Here is a 10,826-nt window from a genome sequence, read left to right on the forward strand (position 1 = left end):
ACCAAGCAGAATAATTTTCCTCCAAAATATCCTTCCATCTCCTCATCATCAGATTTAACTCTTTTTTAGCTGAGGAAGTGAGTAAATTCACCAAGCAGTGACATGTTTTGGTTGAGGGCCTACATTACATCCCTTGCTTCATAGTCAAGTCCCAATTGGAGGAAAGGAGAAAAAAGGATAATATACACAGACAGACAGACAGACAGACAGACAGACAGACAGACAGACGTCTTGCTGATTTACATACTGTACCTGCCCAGGGTTCATACCGAGGCAATCCTCCTCAACAGCAGATAAACTCTGATTGGAGTGACAGAGTCACAAACTTTGAAATTAATAACTAAGGTCTACATTGATCTCTATAACCTGTCTCTTGGGTACACTACATCTAAGTCGAGAGAGGCCAAGCTTAAATGCAGTCAATCAGAACTTGACAACCTGACAAACACCAACACTAGATAACACTTTAACTTGTAAAATGGAACATGCACCAGCAACAGGAAATAGTCAGTCATAAAATGTATGCAAGATATGCACTGAAGACTTCACTCCAGCATATAAGACAACTGTAAAGAAATACATGAATATAAGCTACTCACATGCCGAAAAATAGACAAAATAGCTTCAGACTAACCTAACAGTGGTTATTCTCATTTCACTCCTAATTTCTCTGTTTTTCTCTTCTAGAGATAGATAGATAGATAGATAGATAGATAGATAGATAGATAGATAGATAGATAGATAGATAGATAGATAGATAGATAGATAGATAGATTCTGTCTACAGAACAATTTAAATTCTACTTACATTTGAGAGTCCCTTACCTACATTTATTTAAACATATTACATACCACAAACAAAGATGTTTGGTGTCAAAAAGAAGTTAAGTAGGTCATTACTATGGGTCATTTGAGGACAATCACTATTGACTGCACCCTTTTCTGTGCAACAATGTCAAATTAACAACATGATACATATCTAATCTTTTAATAGCACATACGAAAGTAAGAAAAAAAACGTGTCATTTCTGACATGACAGTTTCTGAAACACATTCATGTGCACAGGTTTTTATTGATTCTCGTTAAGACCCATTAACATCAATGAGTGTGAGAAAATTATAGATCGTGACAGTGATTTATTTGTTTCACGTTCTGTATGAGAGCATTAACGCAGATGCAACACAAGTTTTAACCCGGTTTCAAAAACTAGTTTAAAAGTATTAAGAGAGCAATGGGCCATGTAAGACTTGGAATATCCATAGAAACCGCCTAGAAAATGCAGTAAATTCCAATGCATCTTGTGTATGTTAATGAAAGACTTTTGTTGATGTCCTCTTTAGGTAATTGTTCTCTCGGCCATATTAAATATAATGCGCTGTATCTGTAGGACCTTCTCCTCCTTGGCGTACTGTATGAGGCCAAGATGTTCTCTCATGTTTCGCGTCCTGGGTGCAGGTAAAACAAATGAATTGCAGCGACACCCTGGACTGGCTTACGTAAGAACTGCCTGCTTTCCTTCATTCCAGATGGCAAAAGAGTAAAATGTCAACGCGAGTGTTATATATAGTATACATGTAAAAAGAACATGGTGCTGAGGACTTTTAGTAACGTTACGCTGCAAACTCAGGCATGTTGAGCTGCTCTCGGCTTACCCTGATTCTCACTGCAGCACAGTAAAAATTGTGGGTTACCTGGTTGACATGTTGCCATGTTTGTGTTAGCTGCGTTGTTTCTCGGCTGGCTTACCTTTATTGTCGAATGTCCAACTTGTGAATAACGACCCCCTCCACGGGGCCTTGTTGGTTGTCACGATGAATGATTAATTCCCATGCAAACAGTATTTTAGATCAGCCGCAAAACAAGCCAGTGAGCTAAGTCACCTAGCCAGCTTACCATTTGCTCACGACAAGGGGAGTCAGATGTCTTTAGACTTTTGAACCGCTCTAAGCGTTACTTTAGATTGGGAATTTCGCCGTCAGTTGTGACGATCATGTTGTGAGGCCGAGTGGCTCGGACAGTAGATCAAAAGTTTTATGTAACCTTATGAGCCAACACTCTAACGTAATCTTAGCTATGTTGACAAACAAGCCTGCGTGGTTAAAAATCACACACGATTTGGAGCTGGCAAACGCCACAAGCAAACACGGTTAGCTTAGCTGTCCGAACTGCTTGCTAATTCCAAACCCTGGTCCTAAAATTATTCATCGCTTTGTCCGACTTCAACTCCATCGGCCGTAGAAAACCCTATGAAACTCCGTGAACCACGTCCTTGTATTATCTTTTTGTCAATGACGGTGCACTCGCGTTTTTAACCTGAAGTTATCGCTTTGGTGTATCCTCTCCGCCATTTCCAATCTCTCAACACAAACAAACAGGACTGCTCGTGCGCGCGCAGCGCCGAGGCTCGTTCGCAAGGAGGGCCGCGAGCTATAGCTTTCCAGCATAGTTAGCGTGGAAAGAAACCAACATGGAGCAGCACTGTGCGCTGTAAATAACAACGGTTCGACCGGCCTGCATGTGGTGGCCATGCACCACACATAAAGAGTGTGTTGGGTACATTCACAAGTAAGGAAGTCATGCTCTGTTCAAAACAGCGCCTGGCCTGAGAAAGTAGTGATGTTTAGAATTATCACTGGTGTCAGTTCATCGCTCAGCTCAGCCATTCTAAGCAGCTGCTGCTTCTGCTTGTGGTAAACAACAACAATGAAACATCAACACTAAACTGATTACATTCAAGGTTTGCAAACCTAACTTAACTGTTCAGGACACATCGACAGTTATAGAGTAGATATTAGCTTATTTTAAACAAAACATGTAAATGTTGAGTACATGTAGATTACAGCTGATGCAACCAGCTGTGTGTAAATTCAAATTTAGCCTAGTTAAAACCATAATTATTTTTAAATGGTCATTTATGCATCGCTAAAATTAAAGCAGTTGCACTATAGAGATATATCAATCAATCAATATCTCTACTGAGCTATCTATGGAGTAAGACATGCGTCTCGCGCAGAATCCCATCTAAGGTGCCTTTTATCTGCGTTTTTAACATCTTTTTTGACTAAAGATTCGTCGACACCTTCTGTGCTCACTAGTAGGTTGTAGTTGTAAATAAAAAGCCCCAAAAGGTCATGGGCCTCAATTGAGACTCACCTCTCCTGCTTCAGTTTCAACTCCGTCGCCCCCACATCTAGGTCCTCAAGAGCCGGAACTGCAATTATTAATACTGTAGCAAGCCACATGATTCTCTGGTGACAGTGGCCTGTGAGGTGCTGGCCTAGGTTGAGCCCTTCACCCCTGGTCCACCCTCACATGTGGCAAGAGGTTGGTAGGGGGCAAGCCGGTCATGGTGGAGCACGACCACCCTGTTCCTCTTGACCAGCCGTACCCTGTACACAACATCAGACAGTCTCTCGAGAACAGAACAAGGCCCCATTCAATGGCTCATCAGCTTGGCGAAAGGCCCTTCTTCCTTCTTGCGGGTGAAAGCATTTAGCTGTTTAGCTAGCCAACACGAAAGGTTGGTGTGGGAACAGTCCTCATCCCTGGTTGCAAAGATGTCACCAAACAGGTCCAGTAGCTCTTGTACCTGGCGTCTCTGGGTCACCCCCAAACCCTCACAGCTCCTGGAGTAGAGGTTATCAACTGCTTGCCTGGTCTCAGAGAATGGTGTTTGGGGTAGCTGCAAGGCATTTTGTACAGCAGAGTTAGTCTCTGGCGCACCACTGACTGTGGCCGCTGGCTGGGTTGATGACTCTTTTGCAGCTGACGATTCTATGGTGGGCCCTTTAGTCATCGATGTTGATGTGGAGGTCTCATGAGCTGGCAATGAGGTAATGAGGTTTTCACCAGCGGCATTGGGGTGGTATGGCCTCAGATCCAGGGAGGAGTGTGGCCCCAGATACATCCACCATTGTCTCCACTTGCCCAGCAGGTCCAGTCCGATGAGGCAACATTCATGCATGTTGGTGAATCAACATGTACTTGGAGGGATTTTTCCCCTAGCATTCTGGTGCGTTCAGCGGTGACTGTGGTGACACGTAGATTGGTGGGTTCCAACCCTCTGGTTGGGGACAATTTTTGTCCAGGTGGTATCCCAGGGCGGATTAAGGAGATGGTGGATCCTGTGTCGATCAGCGCCCTGCACTTCGTGCCATCAATGTCACAGTTTACAAAAAGTCCATGAGCGTGACCCAGGTGGCCAAGTCTTGGCTTCGACATCAGGGGAGAAATTTCGGGTGGCAGTTCCTCTGTTATGCCACCCTGCTCTAGTTTAAACGTGGCTGAGGGGCTGAAGTTCTTGGCAATGGCGCTGGGCACATTGCACGCTACTGCCCAGCACCATTGCCAAGAACTTCAGCCCTTCAGCCACGTTTAAACTAGAGCTCACCACAATGGTAACATTCTTCCGTGGCCCGCCATCCGGCCTCCTTGGTTCTGCATCGTGGTCGTTGTGGAGGAGTACCCGTAACTTGTCACTTCTACGATGTCGCTCCCCTCAAAGCCTGCTTGGGGGACCTGGTCTCTCATGCCTGGGGAGTGTCACCTGGTGCTGAGAACATGTTCGCCTCGTTCTGCTTCACTTTGGGCCTCAGTCAAAGACTTTGGTGCAGCCAGGCAGATGTGCTCTTTAAGTCACTCTGGCTGGAGCCGCAAGGCAATGGCTTCTCCTGTGCAGCTGCCTCAAATGTCGGGTAGCCCTCTCGTGCATGGAGACGGATGTCTGCAGCGTAGGCGCCCAAGCTTGCTCCATGTCTCCACTGGCAGCTGACCAGCTTGTCTCAGGCATCATTAATGAAAACATGCCGGTCGAATCAATGCTGAAGCGCTCTCTTAACAGTTTCCCAGTCCAGGCGCTCTCGAAGATGAAGGCCAGTTAGGATTTGCAGAGCTTTACCCTGTAGTGCAAGGGCAACTTGGATTGCTGTCTCTTTCGCCGACCAGTTATTGAACTGTGCAGCCACTTGTACTTGAATGAAGTAGGTCTCTTGTGGCTCTTCTCCATTGTAGCGAGGCAGCTTCATTGCACTCTGCTGGGGGCCTATTCTGGGAACACGTGGGGCTGCCGGTACATCATCGCTGGCAGCGCTCAGGTGAAGTGGTTCTGGCCCCAGTTGTAGCCTGGAGAGAGATGGGTCGTAAAACCTCTGTTGCTGCTCGCTGTAGCCGCGGAGTCCCATGTCGCCGCCCCCGCTGTTGCTGGTCTGGGGTTGCTTGCATTCTGCAAGTCTGTGGCGTCTTCCACTTGGTGATGATGCTTTGTTATTCTGCTGTTGATCATCTTGGGTGTTGCTCTTTCCATGGCTTCCATGGCCTCCATATTCCCAAACACGCTACAATACAAATACTTTGAAGGAGGAATTACAGGCCCTTGATGCGACCCCCAAGGCTTGTCGCATGTGGAATCTCTAGTCGATGCTGCTGGAGATTGTCCGTGCTGTGGAGGCCGCTGTGGCCCCGATCTGAGCCGAGCTACAAGCTATGAAAACACATCAAGCTGGGCATTTAAGCTGCTAATGAAGCCAGCTTCACTACACTCAAGGGAGCCTTGGCAGATTCGATCTCTGCACCTCACTCAGCTAAATGCTGTGGTTTCTAAGTAAGACAACAAGTGCAAAGATCTATAAGCCATAGCATGTTGCAAAAACATAACAATTGTGGGGATACCAGAGGACAGAGTGATTAATACTGCTGCTGTAGCTGCTTTGTTGAAGAACTCCTTCCACAAAGGACCAAGAACCTCTGCTGGAGCGGGCTCACAAAACCACCTAGCTGACACCGAGAACCAGTGAACGCCCTCGCCCCACCCTTGTCAAGATTTTGTACTACAACTTTGTGTCAGATCGACCCCAAAGGTTTGAAGTTTTTTGTGTTCCCTGATGTTACGCTGTCAGTTGCCAAGGGCAAGCTACGGGGCAAGGAAGGAGTTCACTATGGTATGCTTTTTTATCCAGCCCAACTTTGGATCTGCTACAGACGTGTGGAATTGTCTGTATTTTTCCACTTGTGTTCTGCCAATTTGAATTGAAGCATTGGTTCTGTTACACTTGTTTGATGTGTTATGATGGTTACAAGATCTAAGGTTCTCTGTCATCTGAAAAGGCTCAACTCAGACATAACCGTCTTGCAGGAAACTCACTTTAAACTCATAGACCATCATAGGCTACGACCTTCCTGGATTGGTTGGGTCTACCACTCCAACTTCAATTCCAAATCTAGAGGGAATGCCATTTTAATCAATACGATAACTCAATGTTTACACACTGATGTTGTTGCTCATTAAAGTGATGGGTTCCATGTGGTTGTGGGAATTGCCAGATGTCATCTACTCTTGCTTCTTGTTACTCAGTCCGTATTAAGTGGACTTTGCCAGTTTGCCCCCAGGGAACTGCCGAGGTGCCCTTGAGCAAGGCACCAAGCCCCCAAGACTGCTCCATGGTTGCCGTTTGATGGCTGCCCTGCGCTGACCCCTCTGTAATGCATGTGTGTGTGTAGGAGGGGCACGCAAGACAAATTTCAGATTTACATGTTTGTGATGTTGTAAAACCCGGAAGTCCCGCCCTTTGGTCCAACACTGGCAGCCAATGGTAGCGGGAAGGCCGGTTGAATTTTCACTTGTGCAACGTGAATTTATTGTTATTGATGATTGATGAATGATTGATTATTAATGATGATTGATTATTTACTTGATGATGTTATCCGAATATTCCCATAAACTTGGCGGCAACTTCATCCCCAAACATCTAGTAAGCCATATTCGTCATATTCTTGAACTAGCTCAGAGGTTTCAACTAAGCGTTGTCAATTAAGCCATATGGATTACTTAACTCAGAGGTTTAATTCACATTACCATGCACGCGTGTTTAACAAGGTTTTACCTTTTAACTCAGAGACTTGTTTTCTTAGCTGTCCTAAAAACGTGTTTAAACATTTTCTCTTATTTTCTTCGTGTGGCGAGCTCTATTTTTATCAGATCCCTTTCTCACCAATTCAGTGGCATGGTGTGCGTAAGGTTCTCAAAGTACAATTTATCGATTCTACTTTCTATTCAGTGTCCTGTTTTCGCCCTGGTGGGTAAAGCAAACCCCAAAAGTCTCCACGAGGTTTAAAGACGCGGAAACGCAAGAGTCTCTGAAAAGCCGAAGTCATACCACAAATGGTAATCCAAGGTAAATCAAAGTTTAACAATCACCGATTTATTTAACATTTTGAACGTTTAAAAGTCTCAGATTTAAACAAATATCACTAGTCCAGTTGTTCTCAAACTGTACCACCAGCGGTACGCGGGCTCACTGTAGTGGTACGCGGAGGAATCATAAAAAATAACTGAACCATGACATAATTGAAATGCGACTTAAAATAAGTTTAGCCTTTCAAAAATGTTTGCACACGGCACACTACTAACCTTACCGATAGCAGTGCTGCATGCAGAGGGAACTAAAAGGACGAAATCTGCGGATCAGGAGGAGGATATTTTAAGCAGCCTGGATGACTGTGAACTGAGTGCTTACGTTGGCGCAGCGCGCTTCGAAATTTCTGCTTTGATTGAACCGAACAGTTTTGTTTGGGAGTGCGCGCTTCAAAATGTGCGATCTGCCAGTCAGTCTCGCAATTTACTTATTTATGTCAGATATGAGCATGATGCTGCAGCTTAGGAGGACTTTCTGTTCTGTCAGGCCTATAACTTATAAATAGTTGCCAAAATGCTGTGTGTTTGAAGTACAGTTGTTTGTGTTGTTGAATGAAATGCAGTTGTTATTGTGTTATATGTTCTCACATGCTGTGTGTGTGTGTGTGTGTGTGTGTGTGTGTGTGTTTGAACATGCTGTGGGTGTAAGAGGGACTGCCCCATATAGGAGAGTTGTTCATATGAGAGAGTTCTAGTTTCAATTTGTACAATGTGGCTGTGACTGACAAAGGTCAAAATAAATAATATTCTTATGAGGAATAAATCTGCTTCCTGTGTGCATTTTGCATAGCAGCTGAATAGGGTAGGCCTAGCTACTGTATTTTAACATCCGCCATAATGGTGGTACTTGGTGAGCCAAATATTTTCTGAGGTGGAACCCGATGGAAAAAGTTTGAGAATCCCTGCACTAGTCATTAACAGTTGCTGTTGTACGCAGAACGCACAGCATATGCAGGTCTCTCTTTAGCGGGAAAAGGACCCAGCATTATTTGCTACTCTGCCTTAAGTACAGACTGAGCAGGAGGTCATAAAATAACTATTCTTTTGATAGGGATGTGTCTTGCTGTGTGGGAACAGATGTGTTCTGTCCTGAGTGCTCCTGTCTGCAAACATGTTTCACAACAACTATACAATACAATCCACCTCGAGTCAGGTATCTGTGGGGGAGTGAGTGTGAGTGTGTGTGTGTGTGTGTGTGTCAAGACAGTCTCTCTGCGTGTGTACGTGTGTGTGCGTGAGAGGAGAAAGAGCCCTTGATGGGCGAAGTGTTAAAAGCATTTGTCTTGAAGTTCAGGTAGTTACATTACATTACATTACATTACGATCATTTGGCGGATGCTTTTATCCAAAGCGACTTACATTACATTATATTACCACCCTTCGCAGAGGGGGGAGCACTTGAGGGTTCGGTGCCTTGCTCAGGGGCACCTCAGCAGGGACTCGAACCAGCAACCCTCCGGTTCTTAAGCGGAAGCTCTACCCACTCGACTACTGCCTCCCTGCCTCCCTACTGCCTAGTTCTACTCAAATGTAGTGTTTGTAATGTTTTCTGGGCTCCCCATAGTGAAGAGCCATCAGTCGTCTGGGGTTTGTGTATTCGGCTAAGGCTGTGGGAGCCAGTATCTTGAGTGTGAATGTAACCTTATGTTGGCCATACAATTCATATAGTATTTATAATAAATAGATGTATATTTTATACCCTACAATGTATTTGCATGTTATGCAGCCTGTTATGTCCAAGGTGCGTTACATGACTGTCGGAACAAGAGATTGATGTCATCCTGGAAAAACACCTATGAAATCATCGCACTAACAACATTGATGTCATCTGGATCTCCAGGGTTATATTATCGTGTCACTATTGCTTTTCCCTTTTCACCTAATTCACATGTGTATCACATATCGTTGTTCTCATTCATGTTTTTTTTCTTTTCTTCCCCTCTGTGTATAAAAACAATCTCCAATTTTGTTTTTTTAAATGTTAACACCAAATCTCATACCTGTATATTTGGCTTTCTTTTCCTCCACTTTTCTCCATTTTTTTCCTTACGCACCTGAAGGCTTGGACCTTTTCATTATGTAGAAATAAAATGTGAAAAAAAGATATCTGCCTTGGACAGCCAATTCATTTTCGTTTTGCAGCCATGGAAAAGGAAATGAAAATGAGCCTCCTGCCTCTGACTTGGGCTGTCTGTGATGTGTAACAAACAAACTTTCTTTTTTCATTTGTTACCTCAATGCTCTAAATGAGCAAGGACTTCTATCTGCAAATTTTTATCATTTTTCAATTGAGGGCGACCAGCGCCCACCAGAAGGCGATGCTCTTGGCGCCTGCCTATATGGCGCCTGCCTATATGGCCTACGCCAGGGGTCTTCAACGTTTTTTAGGCTAAGGACCCCCAAACTGATGGAGAGATGGAGCGGGGAACCCTACTATATATATTGTATAAAATTGTGTTTTATATCAAACTGGGCCTAGTGCCATGTATAAACATAGATTTTCTCATCAATGTCTGTTGACCTTGGAGGGATTTGAGACTGGTTTGGAAGTATTCAACAGGTTTGTCTTTTAAGTGGCTGTGGGTTGTCTCCAAGTGACGCTGCAGCTTTGATGGCTTCATAGATTCGTTTGACAGCACAGTAGATCAAATGACACACATTGGTAATAGATGAAAGATAACATCTTCTGCCTCGATTCATCTGTTCACTACAATATGTTGGATTCATGTTATTGTGTATGTAAAGCAGTGGTCTCCGACCTTTTTTGCCTCAGAGCTACTTTGACAAAATTAAAGTGTCCCCTCATGTTTAACATTATTAGTAACATTATTATTTCAGTAATTCAATACAAAAAGTGAAACTCAACTCAACTTAAATTGTCTGTCTGGTTCAGTAGGCTACACAATCATGGGGAAGACTACTATATTCTAATTAATTGAGATGCACCTGTAGTATATAGATCAGCTGGAGTATATAGAACAGTTGCAGTATATGGATCAGCTGAAATATATAGATCAGCTGCAGTATATAGATTAGCTGCAATATATGGATCAGCTGCAGTATGTAGACCAGCTGGAGTATATAGTTTAGCTGCAGTATATGGATCAGCTGGAGTATTCCATTCATTCTCCTCCATCAGCAAACAACACAGTTCAGAAACAGCTTCATCACAAGGAAACTGGTGCACTCTTCCTTACACACGTTCACCTCTTGCATGTCAGTGGTTTCAACTCTGTCCTGAGCGCTGTGCATATACGAGTACATCACAACTGCTTGACCAGAAGTAGATTCAGGACTTGATCTTGTTCTGATTGTGTGTTCCAGGCGTTCACAACTTCATTGAGATCATTCTGCGTTAAAAAAAAATTGAACTTCAATGTCAGATCATATATTTTGGCATTCTGATGTTCTGAAGAATCCATTTACACATTCCTGGATGTGAATCAGCGTCAACATGTAATGGGTCCTTCCATAGGCCATTTTCCACACTTCCACCAAGTTTCATTAAAATTGGTTTACAACCTTTTTAAGAAATCTGAGCAATCCAAACAATACATGGAGGCATAACTGTGCTGTGTATGTTTGACAGAGTAAAACATGCATGTATTGTGATATTTATGTGAAATAAAGTCAGACA

General features: G+C 43.8%; 1 protein-coding gene across 2 annotated transcripts in view; it reads right to left on the reverse strand.

Moving 5' to 3' along the window:
* Window positions 1-2,366, reverse strand: part of ncoa1 (nuclear receptor coactivator 1) — a 59,174-nt gene extending 56,808 nt beyond the window's left edge. For both annotated transcript variants that reach the window (XM_076168045.1, XM_076168044.1), the window contains exon 1: window positions 1,747-2,366. The gene's annotated coding sequence lies outside the window, so the exon portion shown is untranslated. The remainder of the gene's footprint in view (window positions 1-1,746) is intronic.
* Between the last annotated feature and the right edge of the window lie 8,460 nt (window positions 2,367-10,826).

Source organism: Genypterus blacodes, unplaced genomic scaffold, assembly GCF_046128005.1.
Source record: "Genypterus blacodes isolate CSIRO-AG114 ecotype Tasmania unplaced genomic scaffold, CSIRO-AGI_Gbla_v1 ptg000185l_1, whole genome shotgun sequence".
Classification (NCBI taxonomy): Eukaryota; Metazoa; Chordata; class Actinopteri; order Ophidiiformes; family Ophidiidae; genus Genypterus; species Genypterus blacodes.